The sequence below is a fragment of the Saccoglossus kowalevskii genome, chromosome 9, assembly GCF_978046115.1.
Source record: "Saccoglossus kowalevskii chromosome 9, keSacKowa6.1, whole genome shotgun sequence".
Lineage (NCBI taxonomy): Eukaryota > Metazoa > Hemichordata > Enteropneusta > Harrimaniidae > Saccoglossus > Saccoglossus kowalevskii.
In genome coordinates this window covers 26,163,281-26,177,815 of record NC_140649.1, presented here as the reverse complement: position 1 = coordinate 26,177,815, position 14,535 = coordinate 26,163,281, and the positions used below count along the sequence as shown (strand labels likewise).

The window sequence follows — 14,535 nt, the reverse complement described above, 5'->3', positions numbered from 1 at the left end:
ACTGAGCTTGCCGGACTGCTGACGGTTTTTTTTTTTAGCGCATCATTTAGCTACGATGAGTAAATTTGCGACGATGCTACAAAACGCGTGAGGACGACAGCAGGAATGAGCTAAACACAAAGGAATTCCAAAATCACAACAATAAAATGTGCCTTCGTTTTTACTATTCCAGTTGCTCTAGTCCAATTCAATATGCACGATTTTAGCTGAAGGAAACGTCGCTCCAAGAAACAGACACATTAACACAGAGATAAGAATTACCAACCAACAGTCAATTTCTCCGTTTTGCGAGTATCCATAACGTAAACAAATTAACATCGCTAAAGTGTTTTGGTCATTGAAGACAATTATTTTTATTCATTCAACATCGTGAGTAAGAACTCATTCCACTCGATTTTGTGTCACATTCACCCGTCGAAATTAAACATCTATTAACGTAGCCACATAATGCCGACTGTCTATGCTGCCGAAAAGATATTCGCCCAACGAGGGGCTCGAACCCACGAACCTGGGATTAAGGGTCCCATGCTCTACCGACTGAGCTAGCCGGGCTGCTGACGGGTATTCTTTTAGCGCATCAATTACTGACTTTGAATAAATTCCAACGATGCTACGAAACGTGTGTGGACGATTTCGTGATGAGCAAAACATAAAGGAATTCAAAATTACAACAATAAAATTTGATTTCATTTTCACTATTCCAGTAACTGTTGCTCTAATCATACTCACTATGCACGATTTTAGTTGAAGGAAACGTCGCTCCAAGAAACAAACATATTAACATAGAGATAAGAATTACCAACCAACAGTCAACCTCCCCGTTTTGCGAGTCTCAATAACGTAAACAAACTAACATCGCTCCTGTGATTTGGTCATTGAAGACAATTATTGTTATTCATCCAACATCGTGAGTAAGAACTAATTCCACTCGATTTTTTGTCACATTCACCAGTCGAAATTAAACATCTATTAACGTAACCATATAATGCCGACTGTCTATGCTGCCTAAAAGGTATTCGCCCAACGTGGCGCTCGAATCCACGACCCTGGGATTAAGAGTCCCATTCTCTACCGACTGAGCTTGCCGGGCTGCTGACGGTTGTTTTTTAGCGCATCATTTAGCTACGATGAGTAAATTTGCGACGATGCTACAAAACGCGTGAGGACGACAGCAGGAATGAGCTAAACACAAAGGAATTCCGAAATCACAACAATAAAATGTGCCTTCGTTTTTACTATTCCAGTTGCTCTAGTCCAATTCAATATGCACGATTTTAGCTGAAGGAAACGTCGCTCCAAGAAACAGACACATTAACACAGAGATAAGAATTACCAACCAACAGTCAAACTCCCCGTTTTGCGAGTCTCAATACCGTAAACAAATTAACATCGCTCATGTGATTTGGTCATTGAAGACAATTATTGTTATTCATCCAACATCGTGAGTAAGAACTCATTCCACTTGATTTGTTGTCACATTCACCAGTCGAAATTAAACATCTATTAACGTAACCATATAATGCCGACTGTCTATGCTGCCTAAAAGGTATTCACCCAACGTGACGCTCGAATCTACGACCCTGGGATTAAGAGTCCCATGCACTACCGACTGAGCTTGCCGGGCTGCTGGCGGTTGTTTTTTTTAGCGCATCATTTAGCTACGATGAGTAAATTTGCGACGATGCTACAAAACGCGTGAGGACGACAGCAGGAATGAGCTAAACACAAAGGAATTCCAAAATTACAACAATAAAATGTGCCTTCATTTATACTATTCCAGTCGCTCTAATCATACTCACTATGCACGATTTTAGTTGAAGGAAACGTCGCTCCAAGAAACAGACACATTGACACAGAGAGGAGAATTGCCACCCAACAGTCAATTTCTCCGTTTTGCGAGTATCCATAACGTAAACAAATTAACATCGCTAAAGTGTTTTGGTCATTGAAGACAATTATTTTTATTCATCCAACATCGTGAGTAAGAACTCATTCCACTCGATTTTATGTCACATTCACCAGTCGAATTTAAACATTTATTAACGTAACCACATAATGCCGACTGTGTATGCTGCCTAAAAGGTATTCGCCCAACGTGGCGCTCGAATCCACGACCATGGGATTAAGAGTCCCATGCTCTACCGACTGAGCTTGCCGGGCTGCTGGCGGTTTTTTTTTTTTTTTTTAGCGCATCATTTAGCTACGATGAGTAAATTTGCGACGGTGCTACAAAACGCGTGAGGACGACAGCAGGAGTGAGCTAAACACAAAGGAATCCAAAATCACAACAATAAAATGTGCCTTCATTTTTACTATTCCAGTTGCTCTCGTCAAATTCAATATGCACGATTTTAGCTGAAGGAAAGGTCGCTCCAAGAAACAGACACATTAACACAGAGATAAGAATTACCAACCAACAGTCAAACTCCCCGTTTTGCGAATTTCAATACCGTAAACAAATTAACATCGCTAAAGTGGTTTGGTCATTGAAGACAATTATTTTTATTCATTCAACATCGTGAGTAAGAACTCATTCCACTCGATTTTGTGTCACATTCACCCGTCGAAATTAAACATCTATTAATATAACCACATAATGCCGACTGTCTATGCTGCCTAAAAGTCATTCGCCCAACGTGGGGCTCTAACCCACGACCCTGGGATTAAGAGTTCCATGCTCTACCGACTGAGCTAGCCGGGCTGCTGAAGGTTATTTTTTACCGCATCAATTACTGACTTTGAATAAATTGCAACGATGCTACGAAACGAGTGTGGACGATTTCGTGATGAGCAAAACATAAAGGAATTCAAAATTACAACAATAAAATTTGCTTACATTTTCACTATTCCAGTAACTGTTGCTCTAATCATACTCACTATGCACGATTTTAGTTGAAGGAAACGTCGCTCCAAGAAACAAACATATTAACATAGAGATAAGAATTACCAACCAACAGTCAACCTCCCCGTTTTGCGAGTCTCAATAACGTAAACAAACTAACATCGCTCCTGTGATTTGGTCATTGAAGACAATTATTGTTATTCATCCAACATCGTGAGTAAGAACTAATTCCACTCGATTTTTTGTCACATTCACCAGTCGAAATTAAACATCTATTAACGTAACCATATAATGCCGACTGTCTATGCTGCCTAAAAGGTATTCGCCCAACGTGGCGCTCGAATCCACGACCCTGGGATTAAGAGTCCCATTCTCTACCGACTGAGCTTGCCGGGCTGCTGACGGTTGTTTTTTAGCGCATCATTTAGCTACGATGAGTAAATTTGCGACGATGCTACAAAACGCGTGAAGACGACAGCAGGAATGAGCTAAACACAAAGGAATTCCAAAATTACAACAATAAAATGTGCCTTCATTTATACTATTCCAGTCGCTCTAATCATACTCACTATGCACGATTTTAGTTGAAGGAAACGTCGCTCCAAGAAACAGACACATTGACACAGAGAGGAGAATTGCCACCCAACAGTCAATTTCTCCGTTTTGCGAGTATCCATAACGTAAACAAATTAACATCGCTAAAGTGTTTTGGTCATTGAAGACAATTATTTTTATTCATCCAACATCGTGAGTAAGAACTCATTCCACTCGATTTTATGTCACATTCACCAGTCGAATTTAAACATTTATTAACGTAACCACATAATGCCGACTGTGTATGCTGCCTAAAAGGTATTCGCCCAACGTGGCGCTCGAATCCACGACCATGGGATTAAGAGTCCCATGCTCTACCGACTGAGCTTGCCGGGCTGCTGGCGGTTTTTTTTTTTTTAGCGCATCATTTAGCTACGATGAGTAAATTTGCGACGGTGCTACAAAACGCGTGAGGACGACAGCAGGAGTGAGCTAAACACAAAGGAATCCAAAATCACAACAATAAAATGTGCCTTCATTTTTACTATTCCAGTTGCTCTCGTCAAATTCAATATGCACGATTTTAGCTGAAGGAAAGGTCGCTCCAAGAAACAGACACATTAACACAGAGATAAGAATTACCAACCAACAGTCAAACTCCCCGTTTTGCGAATTTCAATACCGTAAACAAATTAACATCGCTAAAGTGGTTTGGTCATTGAAGACAATTATTTTTATTCATTCAACATCGTGAGTAAAAACTCATTCCACTCGATTTTGTGTCACATTCACCCGTCGAAATTAAACATCTATTAATATAACCACATAATGCCGACTGTCTATGCTGCCTAAAAGTCATTCGCCCAACGTGGGGCTCTAACCCACGACCCTGGGATTAAGAGTCCCATTCTCTACCGACTGAGCTTGCCGGGCTGCTGACGGTTGTTTTTTAGCGCATCATTTAGCTACGATGAGTAAATTTGCGACGATGCTACAAAACGCGTGAAGACGACAGCAGGAATGAGCTAAACACAAAGGAATTCCAAAATTACAACAATAAAATGTGCCTTCATTTATACTATTCCAGTCGCTCTAATCATACTCACTATGCACGATTTTAGTTGAAGGAAACGTCGCTCCAAGAAACAGACACATTGACACAGAGAGGAGAATTGCCACCCAACAGTCAATTTCTCCGTTTTGCGAGTATCCATAACGTAAACAAATTAACATCGCTAAAGTGTTTTGGTCATTGAAGACAATTATTTTTATTCATCCAACATCGTGAGTAAGAACTCATTCCACTCGATTTTATGTCACATTCACCAGTCGAATTTAAACATTTATTAACGTAACCACATAATGCCGACTGTGTATGCTGCCTAAAAGGTATTCGCCCAACGTGGCGCTCGAATCCACGACCATGGGATTAAGAGTCCCATGCTCTACCGACTGAGCTTGCCGGGCTGCTGGCGGTTTTTTTTTTTTTAGCGCATCATTTAGCTACGATGAGTAAATTTGCGACGGTGCTACAAAACGCGTGAGGACGACAGCAGGAGTGAGCTAAACACAAAGGAATCCAAAATCACAACAATAAAATGTGCCTTCATTTTTACTATTCCAGTTGCTCTCGTCAAATTCAATATGCACGATTTTAGCTGAAGGAAAGGTCGCTCCAAGAAACAGACACATTAACACAGAGATAAGAATTACCAACCAACAGTCAAACTCCCCGTTTTGCGAATTTCAATACCGTAAACAAATTAACATCGCTAAAGTGGTTTGGTCATTGAAGACAATTATTTTTATTCATTCAACATCGTGAGTAAAAACTCATTCCACTCGATTTTGTGTCACATTCACCCGTCGAAATTAAACATCTATTAATATAACCACATAATGCCGACTGTCTATGCTGCCTAAAAGTCATTCGCCCAACGTGGGGCTCTAACCCACGACCCTGGGATTAAGAGTTCCATGCTCTACCGACTGAGCTAGCCGGGCTGCTGAAGGTTATTTTTTACCGCATCAATTACTGACTTTGAATAAATTGCAACGATGCTACGAAACGAGTGTGGACGATTTCGTGATGAGCAAAACATAAAGGAATTCAAAATTACAACAATAAAATTTGCTTACATTTTCACTATTCCAGTAACTGTTGCTCTAATCATATTCACTATGCACGGTTTTAGTTGAAGGAAACGTCGCTCCAAGAAACAAACATATTAACATAGAGATAAGAATTACCAACCAACAGTCAACCTCTCCGTTTTGCGAGTCTCAATACCGTAAACAAATTAACATCGCTCCTGTGATTTGGTCATTGAAGACAATTATTGTTATTCGTCCAACATCGTGAGTAAGAACTCATTCCACTCGATTTTGTGTCACATTCACCAGTCGAAATTAAACATCTATTAACGTAACCATATAATGCCGACTGTCTATGCTGCCTAAAAAGTATTCGCTCAACGTGGCGCTCGAATCCATGACCCTGGGATTAAGAGTCCCATGCTCTACCGACTGAGCTTGCCGGGCTGCTGGCGGTTGTTTTTTTTTAGCGCATCATTTAGCTACGATGAGTAAATTTGCGACGATGCTACAAAACGCGTGATGACGACAGCAGGAATGAGCTAAACACAAAGGAATTCCAAAATTACAACAATAAAATGTGCCTTCATTTATACTATTCCAGTCGCTCTAATCATACTCACTATGCACGATTTTAGTTGAAGGAAACGTCGCTCCAAGAAACAGACACATTGACACAGAGAGGAGAATTGCCACCCAACAGTCAATTTCTCCGTTTTGCGAGTATCCATAACGTAAACAAATTAACATCGCTAAAGTGTTTTGGTCATTGAAGACAATTATTTTTATTCATCCAACATCGTGAGTAAGAACTCATTCCACTCGATTTTGTGTCACATTCACCCGTCGAAATTAAACATCTGTTAACGTAGCCACATAATGCCGACTGTCTATGCTGCCGAAAAGACATTCGCCCAACGAGGGGCTCGAACCCACGAGCCTGGGATTAAGGGTCCCATGCTCTACCGACTGAGCTAGCCGGGCTGCTGACGGGTATTCTTTTAGCGCATCAATTACTGACTTTGAATAAATTCCAACGATGCTACAAAACGAGTGTGGACGATTTCGTGATGAGCAAAACATAAAGGAATTCAAAATTACAACAATAAAATTTGCTTTCATTTTCACTATTCCAGTAACTGTTGCTCTAATCATGCTCACTATGCACGATTTTAGTTGAAGGAAACGTCGCTCCAAGAAACAAACATATTAACATAGAGATAAGAATTACCAACCAACAGTCAACCTCCCCGTTTTGCGAGTCTCAATAACGTAAACAAACTAACATCGCTCCTGTGATTTGGTCATTGAAGACAATTATTGTTATTCATCCAACATCGTGAGTAAGAACTCATTCCACTCGATTTTTTGTCACATTCACCAGTCGAAATTAAACATCTATTAACATAACCATATAATGCCGACTGTCTATGCTGCCTAAAAGGTATTCGCCCAACGTGGCGCTCGAATCCACGACCCTGGGATTAAGAGTCCCATTCTCTAGCGACTGAGCTTGCCGGGCTGCTGACGGTTGTTTTTTAGCGCATCATTTAGCTACGATGAGTAAATTTGCGACGATGCTACAAAACGCGTGAGGACGACAGCAGGAATGAGCTAAACACAAAGGAATTCCGAAATCACAACAATAAAATGTGCCTTCGTTTTTACTATTCCAGTTGCTCTAGTCCAATTCAATATGCACGATTTTAGCTGAAGGAAACGTCGCTCCAAGAAACAGACACATTAACACAAAGATAAGAATTACCAACCAACAGTCAAACTCCCCGTTTTGCGAGTCTCAATACCGTAAACAAATTAACATCGCTCCTGTGATTTGGTCATTGAAGACAATTATTGTTATTCATCCAACATCGTGAGTAAGAACTCATTCCACTTGATTTGTTGTCACATTCACCAGTCGAAATTAAACATCTATTAACGTAACCATATAATGCCGACTGTCTATGCTGCCTAAAAGGTATTCGCCCAACGTGACGCTCGAATCTACGACCCTGGGATTAAGAGTCCCATGCTCTACCGACTGAGCTTGCCGGGCTGCTGGCGGTTGTTTTTTTTAGCGCATCATTTAGCTACGATGAGTAAATTTGCGACGATGCTACAAAACGCGTGAGGACGACAGCAGGAATGAGCTAAACACAAAGGAATTCCAAAATTACAACAATAAAATGTGCCTTCATTTATACTATTCCAGTCGCTCTAATCATACTCACTATGCACGATTTTAGTTGAAGGAAACGTCGCTCCAAGAAACAGACACATTGACACAGAGAGGAGAATTGCCACCCAACAGTCAATTTCTCCGTTTTGCGAGTATCCATAACGTAAACAAATTAACATCGCTAAAGTGTTTTGGTCATTGAAGACAATTATTTTTATTCATCCAACATCGTGAGTAAGAACTCATTCCACTCGATTTTATGTCACATTCACCAGTCGAATTTAAACATTTATTAACGTAACCACATAATGCCGACTGTGTATGCTGCCTAAAAGGTATTCGCCCAACGTGGCGCTCGAATCCACGACCATGGGATTAAGAGTCCCATGCTCTACCGACTGAGCTTGCCGGGCTGCTGGCGGTTTTTTTTTTTTTTTAGCGCATCATTTAGCTACGATGAGTAAATTTGCGACGGTGCTACAAAACGCGTGAGGACGACAGCAGGAGTGAGCTAAACACAAAGGAATCCAAAATCACAACAATAAAATGTGCCTTCATTTTTACTATTCCAGTTGCTCTCGTCAAATTCAATATGCACGATTTTAGCTGAAGGAAAGGTCGCTCCAAGAAACAGACACAGTAACACAGAGATAAGAATTACCAACCAACAGTCAAACTCCCCGTTTTGCGAATTTCAATACCGTAAACAAATTAACATCGCTAAAGTGGTTTGGTCATTGAAGACAATTATTTTTATTCATTCAACATCGTGAGTAAGAACTCATTCCACTCGATTTTGTGTCACATTCACCCGTCGAAATTAAACATCTATTAATATAACCACATAATGCCGACTGTCTATGCTGCCTAAAAGTCATTCGCCCAACGTGGGGATCTAACCCACGACCCTGGGATTAAGAGTTCCATGCTCTACCGACTGAGCTAGCCGGGCTGCTGAAGGTTATTTTTTACCGCATCAATTACTGACTTTGAATAAATTGCAACGATGCTACGAAACGAGTGTGGACGATTTCGTGATGAGCAAAACATAAAGGAATTCAAAATTACAACAATAAAATTTGCTTACATTTTCACTATTCCAGTAACTGTTGCTCTAATCATACTCACTATGCACGGTTTTAGTTGAAGGAAACGTCGCTCCAAGAAACAAACATATTAACATAGAGATAAGAATTACCAACCAACAGTCAACCTCTCCGTTTTGCGAGTCTCAATACCGTAAACAAATTAACATCGCTCCTGTGATTTGGTCATTGAAGACAATTATTGTTATTCGTCCAACATCGTGAGTAAGAACTCATTCCACTCGATTTTGTGTCACATTCACCAGTCGAAATTATACATCTATTAACGTAACCATATAATGCCGACTGTCTATGCTGCCTAAAAGGTATTCGCTCAACGTGGCGCTCGAATCCACGACCCTGGGATTAAGAGTCCCATGCTCTACCGACTGAGCTTGCCGGGCTGCTGGCGGTTGTTGTTTTTTAGCGCATCATTTAGCTACGATGAGTAAATTTGCGACGATGCTACAAAACGCGTGAGGACGACAGCAGGAATGAGCTAAACACAAAGGAATTCCAAAATTACAACAATAAAATGTGCCTTCATTTATACTATTCCAGTCGCTCTAATCATACTCACTATGCACGATTTTAGTTGAAGGAAACGTCGCTCCAAGAAACAGACACATTGACACAGAGAGGAGAATTGCCACCCAACAGTCAATTTCTCCGTTTTGCGAGTATCCATAACGTAAACAAATTAACATCGCTAAAGTGTTTTGGTCATTGAAGACAATTATTTTTATTCATTCAAAATCGTGAGTAAGAACACATTCCACTCGATTTTGTGTCACATTCACCCGTCGAAATTAAACATCTATTAACGTAGCCACATAATGCCGACTGTCTATGCTGCCTAAAAGACATTCGCCCAACGAGGGGCTCGAACCCACGAGCCTGGGATTAAGGGTCCCATGCTCTACCGACTGAGCTAGCCGGGCTGCTGACGGGTATTCTTTTAGCGCATCAATTACTGACTTTGAATAAATTCCAACGATGCTACGAAACGAGTGTGGACGATTTCGTGATGAGCAAAACATAAAGGAATTCAAAATTACAACAATAAAATTTGCTTTCATTTTCACTATTCCAGTAACTGTTGCTCTAATCATACTCACTATGCACGATTTTAGTTGAAGGAATCGTCGCTCCAAGAAACAAACATATTAACATAGAGATAAGAATTACCAACCAACAGTCAACCTCCCCGTTTTGCGAGTCTCAATAACGTAAACAAATTAACATCGCTCCTGTGATTTGGTCATTGAAGACAATTATTGTTATTCATCCAACATCGTGAGTAAGAACTCATTCCACTCGATTTTTTGTCACATTCACCAGTCGAAATTCAACATCTATTAACGTAACCACATAATGCCGACTGTCTATGCTGCCTAAAAGGTATTCGCCCAACGTGGCGCTCGAATCCACGACCCTGGGATTAAGAGTCCCATGCTCTACCGACTGAGCTTGCCGGGCTGCTGACGGTTCTTTTTTTAGCGCATCATTTAGCTACGATGAGTAAATTTGCGACGATGCTACAAAACGCGTGAGGAAGACAGCAGGAATGAGCTAAACACAAAGGAATTCCAAAATCACAACAATAAAATGTGCCTTCATTTTTACTATTCCAGTTGCTCTAGTCAAATTCAATATGCACGATTTTAGCTGAAGGAAACGTCGCTCCAAGAAACAGACACATTAACACAGAGATAAGAATTACCAACCAACAGTCAAACTCCCCGTTTTGCGAGTCTCAATACCGTAAACAAATTAACATCGCTAAAGTGGTTTGGTCATTGAAGACAATTATTTTTATTCATTCAACATCGTGAGTAAGAACTCATTCCACTCGATTTTGTGTCACATTCACCCGTCGAAATTAAATATCTATTAACGTAACCACATAATGCCGACTGTCTATGCTGCCTAAAAGTTATTCGCCCAACGTAGGGCTCGAACCCACGAACCTGGGATTAAGAGTCCCATGCTCTACCGACTGAACTAGCCGGGCTGCTGACGGCTATTTTTTAGCGCATCAATTACTGACTTTGAATAAATTGCAACGATGCTACGAAGCGAGTGTGGACGATTTCGTGATGAGCAAAACATAAAGGAATTCAAAATTACAACAATAAAATTTGCTTTCATTTTCACTATTCCAGTAACTGTTGCTCTAATCATACTCACTATGCACGATTTTAGTTGAAGGAAACGTCGCTCCAAGAAACAAACATATTAACATAGAGATAAGAATTACCAACCAACAGTCAACCTCCCCATTTTGCGAGTCTCAATAACGTAAACAAATTAACATCGCGCCTGTGATTTGGTCATTGAAGACAATTATTGTTATTCATCCAACATCGTGAGTAAGAACTCATTCCACTCAATTTTTTGTCACATTCACCAGTCGAAATTAAACATCTATTAACGTAACCATATAATGCCGACTGTCTATGCTGCCTAAAAGGTATTCGCCCAACGTGGCACTCGAATCCACGACCCTGGGATTAAGAGTCCCATGCTCTACCGACTGAGCTTGCCGGGCTGCTGACGGTTGTTTTTTTAGTGCATCATTTAGCTACGATGAGTAAATTTGCGACGATGCTACAAAACGCATGAGAACGACAGCAGGAATAAGCTAAACACAAAGGAATTCCAAAATCACAACAATAAAATGTGCCTTCATTTTTACTATTCCAGTTGCTCTAGTCATAGTCACTATGCACGATTTCAGTTGAAGGAAACGTCGCTCCAAGAAACAGACACATTGACACAGAGAGGAGAATTGCCACCCAACAGTCAATTTCTCCGTTTTGCGAGTGCACAAATTAACCTCGCTCCTGTGACTTGGTCATTAGAGACAATTATTGATATTCATCCAACATCGTGAGTAAGAACTCATTTCACTCGATATTGTGTTGCATTCACCCGTCGAAATTCAACATCTATTAACGAAACCACATAATGCCGACTGTCTATGCTGCCTAAATGTTATTCGCCCAACGTAGGGCTCGAACCCACGACCCTGGGATTACGAGTCCCATGCTCTATCGACTGAGCTAGCCGGGCTGCTGACGGCTGTTTTTTTAGCGCATCAATTACGACTTTTAATAAATTACAACAATGCTACGAAACGAGTGTGGACGATTTCGTGATGAGCAAAACATGAATGAATTCAAAATTACAGCAATAAAATTGGCTTTCACTTTCACTATTCCTGTCACTGTTGCTCTAATCATACTCACTATGCACGATTTTAGTTGAAGGAAACGTCGCTCCAAGAAACAAACACATTAACACAGAGATAAGAATTACCAAGCAACAGTCAACTTTCCCGTTTTGCGAGTCTCAATACCGTAAACAAATTAACATCGCTCCTGTGATTTGGTCATTGAAGACAATTATTGTTATTCATCCAACATCGTGAGTAAGAATTCATTCCACTCGATTTAGGCGAGGGTTCTCCGAACCCGCCTATTCACATAGTTCATACCCACTATAGACTCCGGTCAGTCGAAATGACTATTTTGAACTGTAGGCATTAATCAGCGATTGTGCCAGTGACGGAGAGATAGAATCTAGGTCAGGGGAAGCCCCATGACCTCAAGATTCTTTTACCCCTTACATCACGAACCCACGTGACCGAGGCCACATGGCAACGCCATAGATAGCCGTCCATCACTCTGGTTCCTTTCTCTCTCCCTCAAAGACTTAGACCAACCCGACAGAAAGAGTGGGGAGGTTGGGGGGACCCGGAGTCTATGGTGGGTATGAACTATGTGAATAGGCGGGTTCGGAGAACCCTCGCCTAAATTCACTACGTTCAATTATCCACCATAGACTCCGGTCAGTCAAAATGACTATTTTGAATTGTAGGCAAAAAAAAAGAATGACGAAAGACTTTTCTCCAGTCTGGGATGAAAAACAAACCCAAAAACCTAAGTTAAGACCCAAGAAAGGTTGTGTCTTACCTTGCCTGTGCTTTCCCCGCAGCAAGAAGCCAATGCTGCTGTGGTGACAGGGTTCGGTGTGCCCGAGAAAGCTAGACCCAAGCTGAATTCGGGGGTGATAAGCTTGAAGTAGGACCGAAACAGTTCGCATGAGGGCGTAGGTCGACAGAAGCGAAACCTGGGAGCTTCCAGGAAGTGCTAGTGGAACAGACAATCTGCCCGCAAAAATGCCAAGACTGACTTATCGCCTATGCACAGAGGCCCCTGCGGTCATTCGGGCTAGGTCAGCAAACAAGGCCTGACTCGCTACGATGGGGCCTAACCTGAAGAGAGCCTGCTCAATAGATTGGGTGTCTCTTAGGTAGTAGTTGATGAAGACGTTTCTGCGTTCTCCAAAAGCCTGCCCTCAGAATGTGTTTGAGGGGGGCACCTGATGCTAGCGCTAGTGAGTTAGCAATCGCATGGACCTCATGTTCTCGTACTTGGTGTCTCTGCAAGGTCTGTGTTGAGGAGGATAGTGTATTGTAGACCTCCAGTACAGTTGCAGTAATCCACCTGGAGACGGAAGTCGGGGAAGCCGGCTTATCCTGTTTGCCAGGGTCGTAACACAAAAATATGTGTTTGGTTCCCCGTCTGGAAAACCTGGTATGGTTCTCGCGGCAAGTCAGCGCTCGGCCCGGGCAGAGAAGCAATTCCTCCTGATCCTCCGGACCGACAATATTTGCCAGCCGGGGGATGATGATCGGGTGAGGATCATGTCCTGGGATTTGGTTCTAGGCAAGAAACCCGATTTGTGTCTTTAGCACAACTTGATTGTCCATAACAGTGGTACATCATCCGAGAAGGACAATGCCCCCAGCTCTGGCCGATGCCTACCTGAGGCGAGGACCAGTAGGAAGACTATTTTCCACAAATTTGAGTGGTGCTTGATCAGAGACTCAAAAGGCGGGCTGCTTAGTGCGGACAACACATCCGACAAGTCCCAGTTGGGCAGTTCCCTTGTATCGGGTCTCAGCGTTTGGAAAGCTGTAAATAGTCTCCTAATAGTAGGACAATCGGTTAGCCTTGTTCCCGTACGTTTGAATGGTGGGGCACAAGGCCGACCTGTAGCCAACGATCGCTGCGTAGGACAAACCCACCTCGTCAAACAGGTGGACGAAGGAGCCTGCTACCTGGCCAATAGAGGGATGGTATCGATCGATCTCCCTTCCGCTACACTAACCAGTGTATGCTCGCAGCCTAGAAATGTAGGCTGCATTGGTGGAATCCCAGTTCGCCCTGGCCAGGACGTTGGCAGCCCGCTCAGATAAAGTTTTTGTATGTGCGGGTCTAATGAGAGCCTCTATGCGGGTAAGTGATACCCGCTGGGCTCGTGGTAGTGCGCCGTCTGGTTGGGACGGCATGTCCGGTAAGTCCAGAAGCACTGCTGGTGTTTCGACTATCGTTTCCGACAGAAGTGGAAACTAGGCCCTGTTTGGCCAATTGGGTGCGACCAATGATAATATGCAGGTGTGCACCTGTCGAAGTCTTCTCCGGTGCCCGGTGGACTAGCGGAAAGAGAGGAAAAGTGTACACAACTAAGTGGGTCCGTGGGGTAGCAAAGCGACCCTGGCCCAGGCTCCTGGAGTCAGCAGGAGTGTTACGTACGTCGGGAGCTTGGTGTTCCGGGGTGCGGCAAATGGTCTAACCTTGGACCGTCCACAGCCGAAACAGCCTGGAGGCTACCCCTGGGGTATCAGCCACTCCGTGTTCTGTTCCCTGAAAGGGCGTCGCCAGACTGTTCCTCACCCCTGGTAGGTGGTGTGCGGTTAGCTCCACATTGTATTCCAGGCACCAAAGGAGGAT

At 42.5% G+C, this 14,535-nt stretch overlaps 4 non-coding genes across 4 annotated transcripts; all 4 read right to left on the bottom strand.

Moving 5' to 3' along the window:
• Positions 1-2,628: 2,628 nt before the first annotated feature.
• TRNAK-CUU (transfer RNA lysine (anticodon CUU)) lies at positions 2,629-2,701 on the bottom strand. Its single transcript has one exon. It is a non-coding gene; the product is annotated as a tRNA-Lys (tRNA).
• Positions 2,702-5,307: 2,606 nt separating this feature from the next.
• Positions 5,308-5,380, bottom strand: TRNAK-CUU (transfer RNA lysine (anticodon CUU)). The gene has a single exon. It is a non-coding gene; the product is annotated as a tRNA-Lys (tRNA).
• Positions 5,381-8,528: 3,148 nt separating this feature from the next.
• Positions 8,529-8,601, bottom strand: TRNAK-CUU (transfer RNA lysine (anticodon CUU)). Its single transcript has one exon. It is a non-coding gene; the product is annotated as a tRNA-Lys (tRNA).
• A 3,135-nt stretch (positions 8,602-11,736) lies between these two features.
• Positions 11,737-11,809, bottom strand: TRNAT-CGU (transfer RNA lysine (anticodon CUU)). Its single transcript has one exon. It is a non-coding gene; the product is annotated as a tRNA-Thr (tRNA).
• Between the last annotated feature and the right edge of the window lie 2,726 nt (positions 11,810-14,535).